At 38.3% G+C, this 20,999-nt stretch overlaps 1 long non-coding RNA gene across 1 annotated transcript in view; it reads left to right on the top strand.

Moving 5' to 3' along the window:
* The window catches only part of LOC115032119 (uncharacterized), a 59,945-nt gene extending 47,493 nt beyond the window's left edge, over positions 1-12,452 (top strand). Inside the window, exons 3-4 of the long non-coding RNA XR_015048514.1 lie at positions 7,783-7,856; positions 12,202-12,452. This is a non-coding gene — a long non-coding RNA (uncharacterized LOC115032119). The remainder of the gene's footprint in view (positions 1-7,782; positions 7,857-12,201) is intronic.
* The last annotated feature ends 8,547 nt before the right edge of the window (positions 12,453-20,999 follow it).

The raw sequence follows: 20,999 nt of genomic DNA, 5'->3' as shown, positions 1-20,999 counted from the left end.
AGAGAACCCGAGAACACCCTGTATTACACATACACTATAAGGCTAACCTGGACTACACAGGGTAGACTCTCTCTCTGGGAAAGAAACAACAAAACTTCTTTCATTTATCACAATAAAGGTCTGGTGCCAGTTGTGTTAAATATCTACTTAGAAATGCCTGACTTTATTTTCAACTCAATTAACTTCACTATTTTATGAAACTCTTAACAAGGCATATGTGGGGTTGAAGTACTCAGAAGTAGTTCTTAGATAATGATTTCAACGCAGATTTGTTTTTTCTTAGCCCAAACCATTTTGTTTTCTATTTAAGAGAAACAAAGGAAGTTTGTATTTGTAATTCAATTCACAAAGTCTACTTTCACTTATTATAATTTTCCCCAAACCCTGTGGAATGAATATGGTGGATATTGGTGACTGGTGACCTCTGCTTCTAAAAAGAAACTAAGGTTTTAACAGAGAAAGTAAATAAAGGATGCCTGCCCATCAATCTTAGTGAAACACTTTCTATGATTTTACTAGTAATTAACATGTGTGTGTGTGTGTGTATTTCACCCGATAAGTATTCATTGAGAATGTATATAATAGCATGTACATTAAGCACCGTGTTTGAAGAGATAAACAACAATATCTAATGCAAATAAACCTACTGTTCAAACATTAGAAAAACTTTAAACTTTTTTCCCCAGCTACTATAGTCGACCAAGGAATTAAAAAATACATAAATAAAAAGAAAGAAAAGAAGAAATTCCAGTCAACTTTTGAAAACCACTTTAAAAAGCTAAGATTGGAAACAGTTTATAGTCTGTGAAGTTCCCGGGCAAGAGCAGAAACGGTGTCGGGTACTGGCAGTGTCTTCATCAGGTAGTATCAGTAGATAAAAACCTGGGAGAGACAGGTGAGATGTTCTGGTGTAGGTGGAAGGCAGGATTTAGGAAGAGATAAATTTAGAATAACAGCCTCAAGCAAGACGGCTGGAGAGCTTTGCACACAAACCGAAAGATTTGGATTCATTGTGTAATGGATGCAAATGGAGCTAGTAAGGATTCTGAGGAGATGACTTATATAATCAGATGTGTGAACCTTAGAACTGTGTCGCCCTCAGTGAGGGTGGGCTGCCGGGGGAGGGGATGCCTGTTAGGAAATAGACGTAATTGTCTAAGCAGGAAAAATAACAGTGAGTGGGAGCTGAGCAAGTGTGAATACGAGTGGGAATCTGTTACTGAAGATCAGCCAGCTCAGAAACAGGATGTGACACACGACATCTTAGGGAAACAAAGACTGAGCGAGACAGGAGACAGCTTCACATTTTATAGCCCTGAGTAAAGAGAAGCTGTCTGGTAGCGAGAGGCCATGGGAGGAGAGGAGCTTAGGAGGAAGCAATATGGAGGTTCTATGAGCAAGTTTGTCTGAATCTTCCCTGTTTCTGAATAATCAGGGCGGCAGTTCGCCTTGCTGATTGAATTGTGAGATGTGTGTGGAGTGTATGTGTGTCTCCCAGGTAACGACACCATGAGTGTCCACCTTGCATTTGGTGATATTCATTCGTGTGAGCATGCGCTGACTCCCCGCGTTCCTGTCATCGCAGTTTTAGAAATCTCCCGTTGTCTTGACAATCGTCACTCTTCTCATGGATATGCTACTATTTCTTTTATTGTTATTGTTTGTTTTTTAAGTTAGCACACAAGTTTCCTTGTGGCATTTTCCGACATAAATGGCTTTACACTCATCTACCCCATCCCCCACCTCCTGTGTATCCATTTATGTTGTATTTCTGAATGCAAGCGGCACATCTCAGCAGTCTCAACTATTAAAATGTTGATATCAATTTTAAAGTTACTGGTAAACAGGATCAATAGCCAGATGAATTTGACACATTAAAGTTTTAGATGGAAATGTCAAGGCTTTTATTTGGCATTATTTTTATGGACAGCATTACTATTTTTCTCTGCATTATGCATTATATTAGCAGTTTCAAGAATTAGTACTTTCAATAATTCAGTAGATAATATTTCTATATTTGATGTACATTTTTGTACCTAACACATTTAATACGTTTTACCAGTATCTTGCCAGTCTTTCTGATGTCTTCTAAGTAGGTGACCATACACATTGTATTTTATAAACACATACATACCTGTATACATTCACACACACACACACACACACACACACACACACACACACACACACACACATTCTGTTGTCAATGCAAAAAATACAGTTCCCATCTTCAAAAGAACAAGTGATAGTTTATTCTGGAGTCATTACCAGTGACTATGACCCAGAAACAAATTCCACAATCCAGTGTGGAAGAAGTTTCATGAAGTTTTATAGTTTTACAGTACAGAACAAAAATGTCATCAATCGAGGCAAGTTTCAAATTCACTGATGGCTACATCATACAGAGTGACAGGAAGATGGGGGAAGCTTTCTACAGTGCATGCTATCTTCAACTTTTGAGTCAGTAGAAGCCAGTGGTCTGGTAGGTTGATATGGTCTAACAGTCTGTATCTACTAGTCACAAGATGTTAGTTTAGAGGCAGAGGAGAGCAAGCAGTGGCTGTTCTGGAGGCCTATACCTGGCCTGAGATAAGGCCAACAGCCTCTGGACCTGCAGAATGCCAGTCTTTTTCACAGTGTTGTACTTCTAATCAGTCAGTCTGTCTCTGCAGACAGAGCTCTTCTGCACAGTTCACATGGTTATGCACAACATATGCGTACTATGTGGTCCACTACAGAGTATGAGTAAATGTGCTGTTGTTTCTATGTATGGGTGATTATTTCTATGCCTATACATTAACCTAAGGGGGGAAAACCCAGGCACCCCCAAATTGCCAACTTCCTAAAGATTCTATGGAACCAATATTGTATTTTGAAGATTTATTTTATTTTTAGTTGTGTGTTTGTGGGTATGTATGTGCTTCTGAGGGCTAGAGACATTGAATTTGTGTGGAGCTGAGTCTACAGGCAACAGTAAGCTGCCCAGGATGGGTTTGGGGGAACATCTGAGCCATCTTTGCAAGTCTGTGGAAACACATGTCCCATTATACTGACTAGCTGTATAAAATTTACACACACACACACACACACACACACACACACACAAACACCCCTCTAAATCCAAGTTTCTTTATCTGTAAAATAGGTAGCAAAACATATTCATTCTCCAACAGATGCTGCTGATTAGATATTAATTATTTTCCAGGTACTCTTCTCTATATTTGAGATGTGCTAGTGAACAAAAGCAGGTTAATATCTATACCCATGGTATTTAACTCTGGGGCGGTGGTGGAAGAGGCAGAGATCAATCCACTGATGGCCAATAATTTAATTATCCAATACGGATGAAGGATGCAATGTCACATGACAAAGACAAAAAAAACAAGCAAGGCCAGAGATGTCTATGTGTAGCTATGGTTGGAGAAAGCAGTGTTGAATTCACCCTACAAACCATAACACCTCAAAAGTCGGACATCGTATGTGGGTTGACTGTTTGAGGGGCAGCAAGGACTGCAGCCCCTTATAGAAAGATAGGTAGCTCTCAAGTTCTGTTGCTTCTGTGTCTGTTTGTGAAAAAGCCTAGTGGGTCAAGTGTATGATTTGACTACTTTGTGCCAACCTGGAAACAGTGAAGGCACCCACCTAATAGGCATTGATGGATAAACAGGAAACACAGCAGGACTCACCAAGGATGGAACCAAGCCTGTCCCCAGAATCACTCTGTTTACACCTCCTCCTCAAGTGGGAAAAATTCCAAATTTACATATTTCTATTATCTGGCAACATTTCAAAAAGCTGGGTCTCATGAGAGAGTACCTTACCTATAAGTAGAAATTTGCCTGTCGTAGGAAAGAAACTGCACAATCAGTTATTTAGTAAGGATTCTTAAAATTATACATCTTGATCCCCACTTTAAAACGTCTTGGATTTCAGCCTTCAATTTTAAACTTAAAAATAACCAAAACTTTCTGCAATGAGGCTGAGGTTAGAGCTTTTCTTTTCTTTAATTTATATGTGTATAGTTTGTGTGTGTGTGTGTGTGTGTATGAAAGAGAGAGAGAGAGAGAGAGAGAGAGAGAGAGAGAGAGAGAGAGAGAGAGATCTATGTCTGTCTATGTGTATCTGTCTCTGTATCCGTGTATGTGTCTGGGGCAGGGGGCGCATGCATGTGAGTTCCGGTGCATATGCAGGGCAATAGCTGACATTAGATATCTTCCTTGAGCTCTCTCCATTTACTTATTAAGACAGAACCTCTCACTGAACCTAAAGCTTGCCAGTTCCAGATAATCCAGCTAGCCTGGTTGCCCTGGGGTTTACCTGTTCTGCTGTCCCAGTGCTGAGATTCCAAGCAGCTGAAGTCCTCACTTTTGAACAGCAAAATCTTATTCACTGAGACATCTCCCAAGCCCTCGTGGGCATGCTTTTACACCATTATTATGCCAGTTTCACTCTCTGCTTTCAATGAGACCAACTAAATCTTTTAAAATCATCACCACTAATTTTCATTTCATTGTTTTGCAAATGATGCACTATGGTGAACAGTATGCACATATTTATGCATTTAAAATATTTCTTTAAGCTCTTAACATTGAATTACTAGATCAGGAGATAAACATAAATCCGTATTTAACAGTCATCAACAAATTGCCTTCTAGAAATATTAATCTAAGAAAAGGATTAGGGGAGTTGCAAAATTTCTGACTCAAAGGCCACGTTTTTTGTGAGCACCATGGTGTGTGTGTGTGTGTGTGTGTGTGTGTGTGTGTGTGTGTTTGTGTGTGTGTGTTTGTGTGTGTGGTTTAACTTTAGATAAATGGTGGAAAGACTGAGGGAGAAAAAAGAACTGGGACACAAAAAGCAGCCTGTGTCTCTTTTATCTTCTCTGAAGATGTTTTTTTCCAGTGTATGTGCTAACAAAATGGCTTGTACAGACATGTTGGGGCTCTGGACATAATGACAAAGTAAGGGTGTTTGTGAACCTGCATTGGAATTTATGGTATTATAATCTTGTTTGTTTGTGCTTTGAATTTTTTAAATGACTGACTAAAACATCAAGTGATGTTTTCAAAATAACTATTGCAATATTAGTCTTATCCCACTACTTGTTTTAAATGTAGATCAGACAGTAAGATCAAATTTCAAATGCTTTGATAATCAGAGAGCCTCGGGTAAATATTAGATACAATTTGAGTTATTTAGTTTTTGTTTTTGTTTGTTGTTGTTGTTGTTGTTGTTTTGAGGCAGGGTTTCTCTGTGTAGCCCTGGCTGTCCTGGAACTCACTCTGTAGACCAGGCTGGCCTGAACTCAGAAATCCACCTGCCTCTGCCTCCCAAGTTGCTGGGATTAAAGGTGTGCGCCACCATGCCCGGTTTGAGTTATTTAGTTTTTGAAGTTAATACACATATATGTTTAATATTGTAACTGAAATAATGTATACCTATCTTTGGAATGGAGGCAGAGGAAATATAGTTTTCCTAAAATGTGTTTGTTAGAGGTCTTTCTAAACCTAAACTTTTTATGTGGCTCATTTTCTTTTGAACACTATAATAATAAAAGCATACTTCAAGTTTCCTCAAAGCTTGCAACTAGACATCTTTCTTAGGATAAATCGCTAAAAGTACAGAAAAAATATTTCTTTTCTTTTGAAGATACTGAAAATCTGGCTACCTGGAACATTTTTTAAAGTGTCTTAAGCATAAACTACAGTAGCAACTTGTATTGGCTGTGTTAATACTCTCCATCTGAAACAATCTCCTGATCTAGGGTTGTCCACGGCGCTGACCCAAACCTCCAAGTGCCCATAGTACGTGTTAGTATTTGGCTTGGGGTATAGGTCAGTGGTAGAGGACTTGTTCCTCAGTGTAAGGCACTAAGTTTGATACACAGCACTGAAAAAAAAAGTGTTTCCATTAAAATATTTGCTAATATATTTTTGAAAGATCTCTGCTCCACAAAGAATACAAAGGCAAACTATTGTCTTCATGTCTGCTTCTTTAGAGATAAATATCATTATACTTGCTCTATCCTCTAGGGAATCTAAATTGGGGTTAATACTATTGAAGATAACGATAAAGGAACCAAAGGTCAAGCATTCAAGGTTTAGAAAGGCAGAGGAGGATATCAGAGGAGGGATGAGTACTCTGTGAGGCAAGGTACTGCCGGTCTGTTTAACAGGTGAGATGCACATCTGCGGCCGGCATTGCTCACACTACAATAGAGCGTTAGAATAAGAGAACATCAGTCCTCTATTCCTTTATGGTAAAGAACATTTTGTTTCCAGAATCCCATTCAGTCCCTCATATTCCTTGAGGAGTGTAAACTCCATCCTGCCCTAAGGGATGACTACCACATCTTGACAGTCAAGACAGAAACGCCACACTTATCTTCCAATCCCACCAGTCATTTTTGTGAACAGGCAGAGCTAGGGTTGTGAAAGTCTCCCTTCTTTTCATAATGAAGACCCTGGAGACACCAGGCGCTGTGCAGTTTTACTTTTTCACACTTGGAAGTTGGAAATCAAAATGAAAGTGTCTTCAGAACTGATTCCCCTAAAGCTTCTCATCTTGATGCTGTTCTTCATGGCTGTTACTGCCTTTGTCCACACATCCTCTTTCCCGGTGTTCACAGGGGTACCTGAATTGTATATTTTCCATGTCTTAACTTTTTCCTTTTATAAGAATATCAATGATACATTCATGACTCTTTAACTTAAGATTTAAATGTCCTCTGTCTCTAAATACTGTCACACTGTGAAGGGCTTCAATCAATAATTCTGATACAATTCATATACAACTGAGTCTACAACACAACCCTATGAGCAGTTGGCTCACCAACAATGAAAGGGGTTGGTGGAAAGAATCCGAGTTCCAAATACAAGCTTATAGAGATCCTCTAGTGTGTCAGCAAGTTTAACTGGCACCTACTCTAAGTTGAAGTGGAACATATCTACCTTTAATCTAAGAACAGCGGAACAGATGAGAGAAAACTGTCTACGCCATCCCTATTTTTAGCCTGGAAAGCTTCACTAGTTGCTCTGTAACATGAGGCTCCAGGAACGTTTCTCATTTCTGGGGAGGCAGAGAAGCATCCTCTTACACCATTCATTCCTCACAAGGTTCAGGATAAGAAGAGACAGATGCAAAATGGGCCAAAGTAGGAACCTTATGTTTGGAAACCAGTGTTTGATCCCTTCTATGTCAATGCTTTCTCTCATGGAAATGATGAAATACAAGCATTTCTGTTTGGGCAGGTTCTTATGTTTGAGCAGGCAAGCTCAGAAGGATTTAAGTTAAGGGAAGTTTTATAGAACGCTAACTTTTACTGATTTGATTTAAAACAAATAACTATTTTGCATTTGTTTAGGCTGTGCACAAACTTTTTTATTCACAGAAATCAGTTCAGCCAGTGCTGTACTTTGCTTCAAGAAGACTAAGCTGGATGTTCTTTGGTTAAATAAATAACAACAAGAACTGAATCCAAAGTGTGGTTTCTAGTTACCATCGACAGCTGGGGGCTGCAGTTTTCAAAAGAAGAACGGAAACAGACAGGACAATCATATAGAATCATGAGCATATTCTCTAGGATTCACTCATCAAGTGGTAGATATTTTGGCTAGGTGGTAACAGAAAAAATGAAAGTGGGGAAATTTCATTCATCTCTAAGAGAACCCAAAGACATAAATGGAAAATACTGTGAAACTTCTAGCATTTAAAAATACAAAGTGGGTGTTTGGCATGGGCTATCTCAAAACACATTTTCAAATACTTTCTTTAACCCAGCAGATGATGAGGATTTGTCTTCAAAACAAAAAGAACCAACTCTGGAAACATGCTGGCTCTGCTGGCCAGGGAGTTAGGTAGGTGCACTGCACTCTCCCTCCTGTCCTCTAATGGGAGCTCTCTAGCTTCTCCCCAGCTTTAGAGCAGACCACAGGCTGAAGCCTCTGCTTCCTCTCTCCCCCAATCCCCAAGGGGCTATTTAGATCTTTTCCTACAGCCCTTCTCCCTCACTCTGCCCCTTTGTCTGAGCCTCCAACATCCAGAGTCACTCTCCCTGAATACCCATTGGCTTCTCTGCCTGGATATCAGACAATTTTCACTCTGCTTCCTGTCCACCATTTCCAATTTCCCAGCCTCACCCCTAGCCCCATAGCAGCCTACTTGCAGGCACCTCTCTTCCCTTTCTCCCTTTATTGCATGAGGACTCCATAGATCCTGGTGGCTGATCCAGTCTTCCCACCTTCCTGTGCCCTCGTAGCTCCCAGTCCTTCTAGCCCATCTCAGTTTCTTCCTGTTAGATTCCAATACCTAGAAGCATTCCCTGCCTTGGCCACATAGTGGCCACACCTGGCAGACTCAGAAGCTCTCCCTGCCAGGCGACCCACAGTGAACATGGTCTTCTAAGATCCAGAGAGGACAACAGAAACCAAGAAACAGAAAAGCCACCCTACAAAGATAAGACATCAACAACTAGAATTAAAATTATCCCAAACTCAGATACCTAGATGCTAGTGTACAAATGCAATTAAAACAGCCAGGACAATATATCTCCACTAGAGCCCAGCAAACCTACTACAACAAACCATGAAAAATGCAACACAGTTGAAACACAAGACAAGGACTTCAAAATAGTCATTATGAATGTGCTTAAGGACCTTAAAGATGATATGAATATATTCATTAATAAAATCTATGAAGACACAAACAAATAGTGGAAAGAAATGAAGACAACACTTTAAGACATGGAAATAGAAATAAAACCACCAAAGAAAACCCAAACTGAGTGAAATCTGGAAGTGTAAATTTTAGGAATACGAATGTCAACCTCAGAGGCAAGACTCACTAACGGAGTACAAGAGATGGAAGAGAGAATCTGAATCATTGAAGACTAAAGAAATGGATACCTCAGTCAAAGAAAATATTAAATAAAAAAAAAATCCAAGTACCGAAGAACAGTCAGGAAATCTGGGACGCTATAAAAAAGACCAAAACTACACAATAGAAAACTACATAGAGGAAGAAAAAGAAACCCAGGTCAAAAGCACAGAAAACATCTTCATCAACATTGTAGATGAAAATTTCCCCAACCTAAAGAAGCTACTTATTAAGGTACAAGAAATATTCAGAACACTGGAGTAGACAAGAAAAGAAATTCCCCTTGGCATAAATAATCAAAACACTAAACGTACAGAACTAAGGATATTAAAAGCCACAAGGGGGAACAAATAACATAAGGACAGATTTATTACAACAACACCTGACTTCTCAATGAAACTCTAAAATCCAGAAGGGCCCAGACAGATGTTCTATAGACTCAGAGAGACCACAGATGCCAGCCTAGACTACTATATCCAGAAAAACTTTAAATCATAATAGAAAGAGAAAGACATTCCATAATAAAACTATATTTATCTATAAATCTAGCTCTACAGAAGATACTGGGGAAAATTCAGCCAAGTTTAAATTACAAGGAATAAATACTCTCAGACAAGAAAATCAAAGATGCAGGAAGGGGAGGGGCATTTACACACAACACCACAGCAAAATAATAGGAACCAACAAACACCACTCATTGATAACTCTTAACACCAACAGTCTGAATTCTAAACATCTATGTAGCAAACAGAAGGGACTCAAGTTCATGAGGAAACACTACTACAGGTAAAAGCACACACTGACACTCATCCAGTGATAATGGGTGAATTCAATACTCCACTCACACAAATGGACAGGTCATTCGGACAAAAACTAAACAGAAATGATAGAGTTAAATGATGTGCTAAGTCAAAGGGGTTAACAGGTATTTGTAGAACATCTCACTCATACACAAATAAACATAGTTTCTTTTTTATACCACATGGGACTTTCTTTCCCAAAAGTAACCACACACTTGGACACAAAGCAAGTCTTAACAGATACAAGAAAAATTAAGTTAACACCTTTCATCTTATCTGACACCAAGGATGAAAGCTGAGTATCAACAAGAACAGAAAAAACAAAAAACAAAAAACAAAAAAACAACAGAAAGAATATAAACTGAAGCTGGGCGTGGTGGTGCATGCCTTTAATCCCAGCACTCAGGAGGCAGAGGCAGGCGGATTTCTGATTGGAGGCCAGCCTGGTCTACAAAGTGAGTTCCAGGACATCCAGAGCTATACAGAAAAACCCTGTCTCAAAAAAAAACCAAACCAAATCAAAACAAAAACAAAAACAAAAAACAAAGAATATAAACTGAACATGGAAACTGAACAACTCACTATTGAATGAAAAATGAGTCAAATCAGAAATTAAGAAAGAAATGAAAAACTTACTAGCATTGAATGAAAATGAAAGTACAATATACCCAAAACCTATGAACCACAATGAAGGTGGTTCTAAGAGGCAGTTTATTGTACTAAGTGCCTACATTAAAAAAAAAAGGGAGATCTTATAATAGTAACTTGCAAGTCTACATGAAAGCTCTACAACAAAAAAGGAGAAATTACACCTAAAAAAACGTAGATGGCAAAAAATAATCAAACTCAGAGATAAAAACGAATAAAATAGAAAAAAAATATTTTTAAAAAAATCAATGAAGCAAAGAGATGGTTCTTTGATAAAATCAGTAAGATTGAAAACTGTTATCTTTTTTTTTATTACGTATTTTCCTCAATTACATTTCCAATGCTATCCCAAAAGTCCCCCATACCCTCCCCCACTTCCCTACCCACCCGTTCCCATTCTTTTGGCCCTGTCATTCCCCTGTATTGGGGCATATAAAGTTTGCAAGTCAAATGGGCCTCTCTTTCCAGTGATGGCCACCTAGGCCATCTTTCGATACATATGCAGCTAGAGACAAGAGCTCCGGGGTACTGGTTAGTTCATCATGTTGAAAATTGTTATCTAAATTAACTAAAAGACAGAGGGAGACTATCCAAATTAGCAAAACTAAAAGTGAAAAAGGAGACATGACAACAGATACCAGGGAAATCCAGAGAATTATAAGAACAGACTTTAAAAACCTCCATTCCATCAAATTGAAAAATCTAAAAGAAATGGGTAACTTTTCAGTATATACCAGCTACCAAAGTAAAGTTAAGATTAGATAAACAATTTAAACAAGCCCAAGTAATCCCAGCAAAATTAAAAGAATAATTAAAAGTATCCCATCCAAAAGGAAGGAAGGAAGGAAGGAAGGAAGGAAGGAAGGAAGGAAGGAAGGAAGAAAGAAAGAAAGAAAGAAAGAAAGAAAGAAAGAAAGAAAGAAAGAAAGAAAGAAAGAAAGAAAGAAAGAGAAGCTCTCTGAACAGAACACTGATAGCACAGACAGTAAGGTCAACTATACGTGGAACATCATGAAACTTAATAGCTTCTGTATGGCAACGGACACTGTCATTTAGACAAAACATCAGGTCACAGAATGGGAAAATATATTTACCAACTGCATACCCAATAGAACTCTAATATTTAGCATATATAAAGATTTCCAAAAATTGGACATCAAGAAAACAAATAGCCCAATTAAAACATGGGCAATGTTTAAACGGAGAATTCGTGGTTGACAACAGTAAAACATAACATTCACCAGAACTTCATTGTACTGCCAGATAAATAAACATTTACACCTGTGACTCAAGCCTTATCCAAATTATGACTAAAGAAAACATTTAACTAGTAGACAATTAATCTTAAAGGACTCTTTCACTTCCAAAATCCTTTGACTATATGGCTTTGTGACTGAAGTTAGAAGATAAAAATCAGAAAAATATAAACAAAGATAAAGTATGAAGATAGCACAGTGGAATGCATTATGTTGTTATATATGCTAGTCTAAAACAAACAAATAAAAGCATTACGGTAGAGAATCCAAACATTTTCTAACTTCACATTTGGTGCAGACTCACTTAGGAAGTTTATTGCATAGCTATACAAATTATATTTACACACAAACACAATATGTATAACTAACAGTTGAAATATGATTCATGACATCAGAAGCATTTCTGTTTTGGTTCTGGAGTTATTGAAAAACAAAGATATACTGGTTACATTTCGGGTTCAAATGTCTATATAGTAAAGCTATAATATTTTGTATTAATACCTTTAAATTTTGTAAGATTTTAAAAATATATATTACTTTTGTTCCTATTTGGGGGTATATTTCTATGTCAACAAGTAAAAATGACTTTGGATTTTTTTCTTTTCTTTTTTTATGACATCAAGAAGAAAAAACTCCACCAGAGCTTATCATATACGGGAGGCAGATGCTCGCAGCCAACCATTGAACTGATCACGATGTCCCCAATGGGAGAGTTGGAGAAGGGACTGAAGGAGTTGAAGGGGGTTGCAACCCCATCGAAAGTACAACAATATCAATCAACCAGAGCTCCCAGGGTCTAAACCACCAACCAAAGAGTACACATGGAGGGACCCATGGCTCCAGCCATATATATAGCAGACGATAGGGAATGACAGGGCAGGAAAGCAGAAGTGGGTGGGTTGGTGAGCGGGAGGGGGGGATGGGATAGGGAGTTTCTGGGAGAGAAATCAGGAAAGGGGATAACAGTTGAAATGTAAATAAATAAAACATCCAATAAAAAGGGGGGAAGTAAGTCACTTTCATTTATGCTGAATTAATGGATGCATTTACATATTTCGCCTTTTCATTAGTTCATACATGTTTTTAATGTTTCTATGAAATTGATATTAAATCCACAAAGTTAAGGCTTTTATGAGTAGCTTAGAGACAACCCAAATGCAATATAAACATCCGAACATAATTCTTCTCACGGCTGCTGATGGGTTGGAGCCATTGTTCATGAGTGACGCTCTGCCAAAGAGAACCAAAGTAAGAGACAAGTTCTCAGTCAAGTTTAGCATCCTTACGAAGTTAAATGCTTCCAAACGCACCAATTTATCAAAGATACTTTGGTTTTATTCTATCCCTGTATCTTAGGACAAATATTTCCAAAAGTAAGGTGACAATTTCTTGTAAAAGTTGCAGATCATCATTGTAAATATCAGGTCAAAACATATTTAAAATACATGCTTGCTTGAGGAACATGAAGATACAAGGACAAACTTAGTGGACAAACAATGAATAACGTTGCAAAATGAAAAAATACATTTCACTTTCTTTTGTTCATGATTGCATCATAAACAGTCTATTGGGAAATAATATAAAAAAAACTTAGAGCTACAGAATATCTGTCAAAAATGAAGTGGAGCTGATTTGTGCTTGGATAGCAAACAATCATTTCTGATATTTTCCATGTTATTGTGATTCCCTAGCACATATGAATTATACATATTAATGTGTTTCACTGTGATACTTGCACAATGCACATACATGCATATGCATAGACCCATGCACATGAATGCACACACATGCACGCACATGCATATGCATGTACATACTGGACTTTGTTCCCAGCCAATCTCTCTCTCTCTCTCTCTCTCTCTCTCTCTCTCTCTCTTTACTGTGGAATAGTTTATTTGGGGGTATAGGAAGGGGAGTTGAGAAGGGGGTAAAGGCAGAGAAAGACAGAGAGAGGGGGAGAGAGAGAGAGGAAGAAGAAGAAGAAGAAGAAGAAGAAGAAGAAGAAGAAGAAGAAGAAGAAGAAGAAGAAGAAGAAGAAGAAGAAGAAGAAGAAGAAGAAGAAGAAGGGGAAGAGGAGGGGGAGGGGAAGGGGAGGGGGAGGAGGAGGAGGAGGAGGAGGGGGAGAAAGAGGAGAGGGAGAAAGAGGAGGGGGAGCAGGGGAGGCAGCCAGGAACACATGAGGAAGGGGGAAGGGGAGAGAGGGAGAAAGGGGTCAGGGAGAGAAGAGAGTCAGAGAGAGAGAGAGAGAGAGAGAGAGAGAGAGAGAGAGAGAGAGAGAGAGAGAGAGGCAGAGAGCTCAGCCAACCTTTCTTACTCCTCCCAATCTCTTTATTCTTTGATAGGTTTTTCTCTATCACTTTCATGTTATCTTATTAATTTTAAAAGATTTTCCAGCCTCCATGTATCTCGTGTGATCAATCAATGGCTCAAGTGATTGTCAAAAATGCAACATTAAATGTCTCTTCCTTAGTCTCTCTGGCTGTCACATCACTATTGCATAGGAACCCAAAATCTGGGAAAAGAGCTGTATCATTCATTGCCTTAAGATGAATGTTTTCTCCCAGTAGTCAAGTCAAACCCAAAGTTTCATTCTTTCTAGAAAAGTGCTCTGCCACTGAGCTGAACTCAGCTCCTGAGATATGGAACCTAACTGCAGAATAAAAACCGAGGAGATGTAGCGATGTCAGTTTCAATAGTATAAGACTGCTGAACATTGTTTAACATTTACATTTCCTATAGTTAGGCAAATACATAAAGAATGCACATTCCAAACTGAGAGGTCACTGGGCACTAAGGATGGCAACTGTCACAGTCATCTCTCCTCTCTGTCACTCCCAAACTAAGTCAAGAAAAGACAAATGTTGATCACTTTTCAGTCCTGATTTCCTAGCCTTTCCCCATTAATGTGAGCAATATAAAGTAACTGGAAAAATATATAAAAGATGTGATTGCAGGAATTTCTTCCACTTGTTTTGAGAGCAATTTGATTCAACATCAAATATCTCCAAAACACTTTATTGAGGAGAAAAAAAATAAGTTTCAGAGAAATATGCTCGTGTTATAATTTTTCGAGGATTTATTTATTTGTATTTTATACATATGAGTATATTTGTCTGCACATGTGTAGGTATACCATGTGTGTGTGTTGTATCTGAAAAGACAAGAAAAGTGTCTCATCCCTAAAACCTGGGAGTTGCAGAAGGCTGGGAGCTGGTATGTGGGTTCTAGACATTGAACTTGGATTTTTTTGTGTGAGACCAGTGATAACCACTGAGCCATGTCTGTAGCCTCTGTGATACAGTTTTCAATGGCTGAAATCACTTGAAACTATTGCATATGTATTGCTCAGTAATACACATGTAAGTATAAAGCCATACATGTACATGGTCAATTAAAATTAGAAAAGTTATTTATATTGGAAATAGAGAAAAACTATTCAGAGAAGAAATTATGGAAATATTTGATTATGCTTGCGATGTTTATGTAGTTGTATCAGTGCTAGACTCTGGGCTGTTTGTTACAGTGCTTTTACATTTGCACATTTCTGAGGCATCCTATAATAAAAAAGTTCAGAGAAACCAAGACTATTCAGCTTAAATCTAGAAAAGTGATTTAGTTTTTATGTTAGGAATATGAACTAGCTGTTTTTGCCTTTATAAATAGAGCTAGAAATTTAGGTTAAACATAAAGCTCACATTTAATGAGATTGTAAATATTACCATAGATTACAAGGAAATTTTATGGGACTCTTTCTGCACAGCTTGACAACGGGGCCAGATTCTTATCTTTCTTAAGCACGGGTGGCCCTGGCTTAGCTGGAACTCCATCTCCTCCCATTAACCTCTGATCTTCTGAGTATAACTGGAAAATAGTCATCATATAACATGAAGAAGCAGAGAGGACAAGTGTGACCACAAATCACCAAGATTAAACCCTCAAATCAGGCTAAATACACTTGGGAACAATGATATCATCTTTCACTTTTGGTCTATAATTCTCAATCACTAAGCAGACTACATATAGCTTCCACATCTCTTCATTCCAAGTCTTAAGCCATGTTTATTTATGTATTGAATCTTTTCGGGACATACTTTAGAGATAATCCTTCATCATGGTCAAATGACCATCAACTAAAAACACCCTAATTTTTCCGTTTTCCCCTTCTGTATCCAGAAGCAGGCTAATTATGTTCATGATATCATTTATTAGTTAGACAGGACTGTGACCTAATCTTATATCTGGAAACAGACTTAGATCATATCTCTTAAGTTCTGGTATTTCTGGACAAAAAGCCACATGCACAGACTTCAAATTCCAAGTTTATGGAGCCTCCATTTCTTCAATGCCATTTACAGTGTTCAAATTCATGGTTAGATGTGATCTCCCTGAAATACAGCCTAATAGTCAGTCTGCTTAGATGGATGAAAATAGGTTTATGTCTTTCTTGCTTGATGCTTAACTATAAAGGCAAACTTCCTAGATGATCAAACTGCCTGACCAACTTTGACAAGAAAGCAAGAGAAATTCCTCTACTACTAGGCAGTCTGGCTGTTTTGTTCCTTCCTATATTCCTAGGGCCTAGAATCCTGCCCAGTTCCTGGGTGCTGCTCAAAATGTATCTAATAAATAAATTCTTCCTAGATATTCTTAAGGTTCCTCTATATTCATAAACACTGAGATTTTGATGAGTCTTTTTTTTTTTTTTTAGATTTCAGCTAGACATAACTACTTATGTGGTAAAAATCATTTTAAGTGCTGGTAGAATTTGGACAATACCAGATCGCTCTTTGGATAATTGTGGTACAGCCTTCACATTTAATTATGAATTAGATATACACAGGTCCTTAGGAGAAAATAATACATTGGATGGAATATATATATATATATATATATATATATATCCATAGCTATTTGAGAACTATCTGACCTCTTTCTTAAAAGTCTTCCCTAATGCTAGCTGTCATTGATTTAGTTTGTGATACTATTCTAGTACAATGACCTGCTAAATTCACTTAGTTTGTATGCAGCTGAGGTATATGGTGGGCATATTGGAGGATTCTTTCTAGATTTCTTTGGGCCCATAGAGGAGCCTGTATCGTTGTCTGAAGCATGAAACCTAAAAGGAAGATAGTTCAAAGAATTGAAGAGAGGAAAACCAAAGCCCAGGAACCCCACACAATCACAGAATCCCAGATGATAATGGATTGACAGAAAAGATTAAGCATCAGGAGACCTGATGGCCATGGAGTCCATTCTACTTTGACTTAAGTTTGTTGATTACCTAGAAAGTTATTTACAGGCTTTCATCTTACTCTTTAGTGTGGTAATATGAAGTTCTTGTGAATTCTCAAATTATACGTGCCTTTCCTCTGGCACATCAGAGACAGGAAAAGAGAAATTATCAAAAGAAAAAAGCACCCCCTATGAACCTGTTTACTCTCCTTTTAAACTGAGTCCTCCTTTCATATCTGTAAAATTTATTTTTGAATTCAGTAACAACTGAAGATTTAGTTTTCACATTTTAAAAACTTTCATGGTTCTACATCCCCACATCAGAAATTCCTCATCCTCTTGTTTATTATTTTTCTTTTCCATGTCACATTAATTTTTACAATATGTGAGCATTTATAGCTGGTATGTTTGAAACAAATATGTGAATTTTGTTCAATGAGTCCAGCTTAGTAACTGTTAAGGTGTATCCCAGCATCCTCACAGACCCTGGGAAGGTCTGGCAGTCTGACTGTGCTGCCAACACCCAGGAAGAAGGCAGGGCATCCCCAAGGCAAGTTGGATAATTAGACTAGTCTGAATCAGCAAGCCTCAAGTTCAATGAGAGGCCCTGACTCAATATATCAAACGGAGAATGGTTGAGAAAGACACTGGATTGCAACCTCATGTCTCCACACATGTGTACACAAACACATGTACTCACACATGGAAACACACACACACAAATTATGCACACATATTATTGCAAAACCAGCAAACAAAGAAAAAACGATTATTTTAGAGGAATGAAGTTCCCAAACAGTCAACAGTGGGAGCTGTCATCTTGTAGCTTGAGCTCCGTGCAATGGACCACAGTGATGTCTTCCTTGGGCTATGAGTGCCCATTGTAGGCTTTGTGATGGAACCTTGGTTGCTCTGTGTCATTTTCCTTACCCTAGTGACCATCTTACTTTCCTTTGAAAAACACAATGGAGTAAAACCACAAAAAGACATGATACCTTTTGATCCATTTTCAAGGAGACTCCATATAATTATGAATCAGTGCATCTTCCAGAGCAAAACACAGCCTTCCCAAAGCACCTCCTCAACTCCAAACTACACAACAGCAAAATGGCCAATGGATTTCAGAATGATTCTCAGTCTGAAAGCAAGTGACCCTTCTGCTTCCTCTCATGATCCTATTAACAATGGTCCCCAGAGAAATATACTGAGTAGGATGGGTGTGTTTGACACAGAGATGGCAGGTTTATTTTAAGGAATTATTTGGATAACCAAAATCCAATATGCATGCATGATGATAGCCTGCTGAAAGACATGGAAGAGTAAAGCTTGGATTCATCCAGGGGGAATCCTCCTTCCTTAAGGGACATCAGATTTTTTTCCCCTTTGGAGAGCTTCAACTACTGGGTTCAGTAGATAAGATCACTGGATGTCAAGTGTGAGGAGCTGGGTTTGAATCCCCAGAATCCTGGGGTTGGGGGGAGGCAACATGAATATTTTAATATCAGTTCTCCTGCAGGGACATTAGAAAGAGAGGTAGAAACTCTGGAAGTTGGCAGGCAGCTCAGTCTGTGCAGCACAAATGCAACAAAGAGACCCTGTCTCAAACAGCACAGAAGGAGAACACCCACAGTTGTCCTCTAACTATACATATGTGCACACAGGCACACCCAATGTACATGTGTACCCATTGGAACACACACACACACACACACACACACATCTCAACTGACTACACAAGGCCCACCCACAACTTCACTGGAGTATCTGAACTGAGCTTTGATTCGTGATTCCATGACCTGGCTAAGTTGGCACATAAATTTATCCATTCAAATGTCCAAACTAACTACTACTCATTGCACATTTGCTAAAGATGCTAACTTGCCCAGCATGTGTCAGAGACTCATGGTCATTAGACACATGAATCTAGTCACAAGCAGAACTTACACAAAGAAACCAAACCTAAACCATGAAGCGATAGAGTCTAGTGTTGAAATAATGATACTCACTAACTAGTGTAGTGCTGGGAAATGCGCAATGCTATGAGGCCCACAGAGCAGACTGGTCTTGAACTCACATAGTCTCTCTCTCTAGTGCTGAGATTCAAGTTATGTGCCGCCAAACTCAGCCTTATCCCAAGACTTTGTCATTTATTTTATTAAAGAGCATGTTTCCAGCCAGAAAGTTGGTTTTTGATTAGTTATGTTTATCTATATTAAATTATAACAAACTGAATTACCACAAAACATTACCATGTATTCAGTATACTTATTTATTCTTTTACCTTACCAGCTCATGCTCAATTATTTATTAGTGAAAAATTCTGCATAGCCTGAATATTATTATTCACATTTCAAGACAATAAAACTTTATTTTATATCATAACTCAGACCATGAAACACCACTAAATATTCTCATTAGCTTAACTCAATTTTTACATATAATAAAATACTGAATTTTATATTATCCTACATACTATAGTATTCACTAAGCATTTAGAAACAATTGAACTATACGTTTCTTCAAGCACAGAGATGAGAAAAAATGTTCTGCAAAAATCTGTGCAGAAGAACAAGAACATGTAGCAGTTACATTTATTAAAAAAATACCCAACACAAGCATTTTAAGGAAGGAAGGTCTATTTTGACCTACAATTTCAAGAAATATATAATCTATTTTAGCAGGGGAAGCATGTGGAGACACAGAGAGAAGTTGGTCACATAGCTCCTCCAGTCAGGATCTTTTCTTTTCAGTTCAGTCCTTGGACACTAGCCCATGGAATAGTGGCTCCCATATTTAGTGTGAGTCTCCTACCTCAATTGAGATAATCCCTCATAGACTTGCCTAAAGATTTTTTTCCATAGTGTTTCTAAATCCCATCAAATTGACATCAAGATTAATTATCACAATGTGGTGGCAAGACAAACACCTTCCCATGACTGGTGACTTGACTGCATTTTTAATGCTTCAAAACCATATGGGACAATTTCTTTTTAAATTAGTATAAAATTGCAAATATGTGGGAAAACCTCTTCCAATGTCTGTCCTTTTTACTTTTCTATCACTGTGATAAGACACCACGACCAAAGCAACTTATAGAAGAAAGAGTTTATCTGGGGCTTAAAATTCCAGAGGGAGAGTCCATGATCTTCATGGTGGAGATCGTGGTGGCAGGCAGGGAGGCGCAGTGCTAGAGCATAGGCAGAACTCATATCTTGATCCAGAATCACAAAGCAGAGGGAGGAGGAGGGGAGGGGGAGAGAAGGGGAAGAGGGAGAGAGAGGCTGGGAATGGAGCAAGGACTTTTCAAACCTAAAAGCCCATCCCCAGTGACACAACTCCTCCAACAAGGTCACACCTCCTTACTGTTCCCTGACAGTTCCACCAAGGCTTCAAACATATGAGCCTATGGGGAGCCACACCCATCCAAACCACCACAATATTTTTTTTCTTTTCCAAATGCAACAGTTCATAGAAATTGTCTTGGGACTGTAAATGTTTTGCAGTTTTTATAAAAGAAATTAAAAAATGTTGTGCACACAAAAACTGCTTCTTCTGAACACATTAAAAATAGCATTGCCATTTTCCTCAGAATAAACAAGCAAATAAAAATAGATGGGATTACAATTTCTGGCTGTGAGCATTCTAATCTTGGAGGCATTTAAGGCAACTAGGACTAAGCACATCTACAATGTACTTTCCAGTAGAGAATGAAATACAGCTATGGCTCTCCAAAGCAGAACACATGAGGTTTCAACCAGGGCTTAATATGGATTTCAGAAAGCAATATTCAAATCAGTGATTTTTATTGCTTAGACAAATTTATTTCCATAAGTTAAATGTATTCGTAACATTTTGAAATTTATTAAATTCTAAAAGACTTCCCATTAGCATTGCCACAAATATTTAGCCATGCATGCTGCTGCCAGTTGTAGCTCTGTCACAGGAAACTTGGCACGTTGCCAATCAGATGTTGCTACCCTGTCCAACACAGAACTCTTTTAAACACAGACCTTCCATGCTGAAGGAAAGTGACTCTCCAGATGAGCATATTTGAGAGAGGGCAAAGTAGGTAGACGGTGCTGGGATTGAACTCAAGTCCTCATGCATGTGTGGCAAACACCTTACTGACTGAGCCTCTCCCTACCCCCTAAGGTTTTCTTTCACTTTTTAAGTATATAATAATGTACTA

Source organism: Mus caroli, unplaced genomic scaffold (genome assembly GCF_978045245.1).
Source record: "Mus caroli unplaced genomic scaffold, Mus_caroli_1 scaffold_9, whole genome shotgun sequence".
NCBI classification, from domain to species: domain Eukaryota; kingdom Metazoa; phylum Chordata; class Mammalia; order Rodentia; family Muridae; genus Mus; species Mus caroli.
This window is presented reverse-complemented; position numbering and strand designations above follow the sequence as displayed.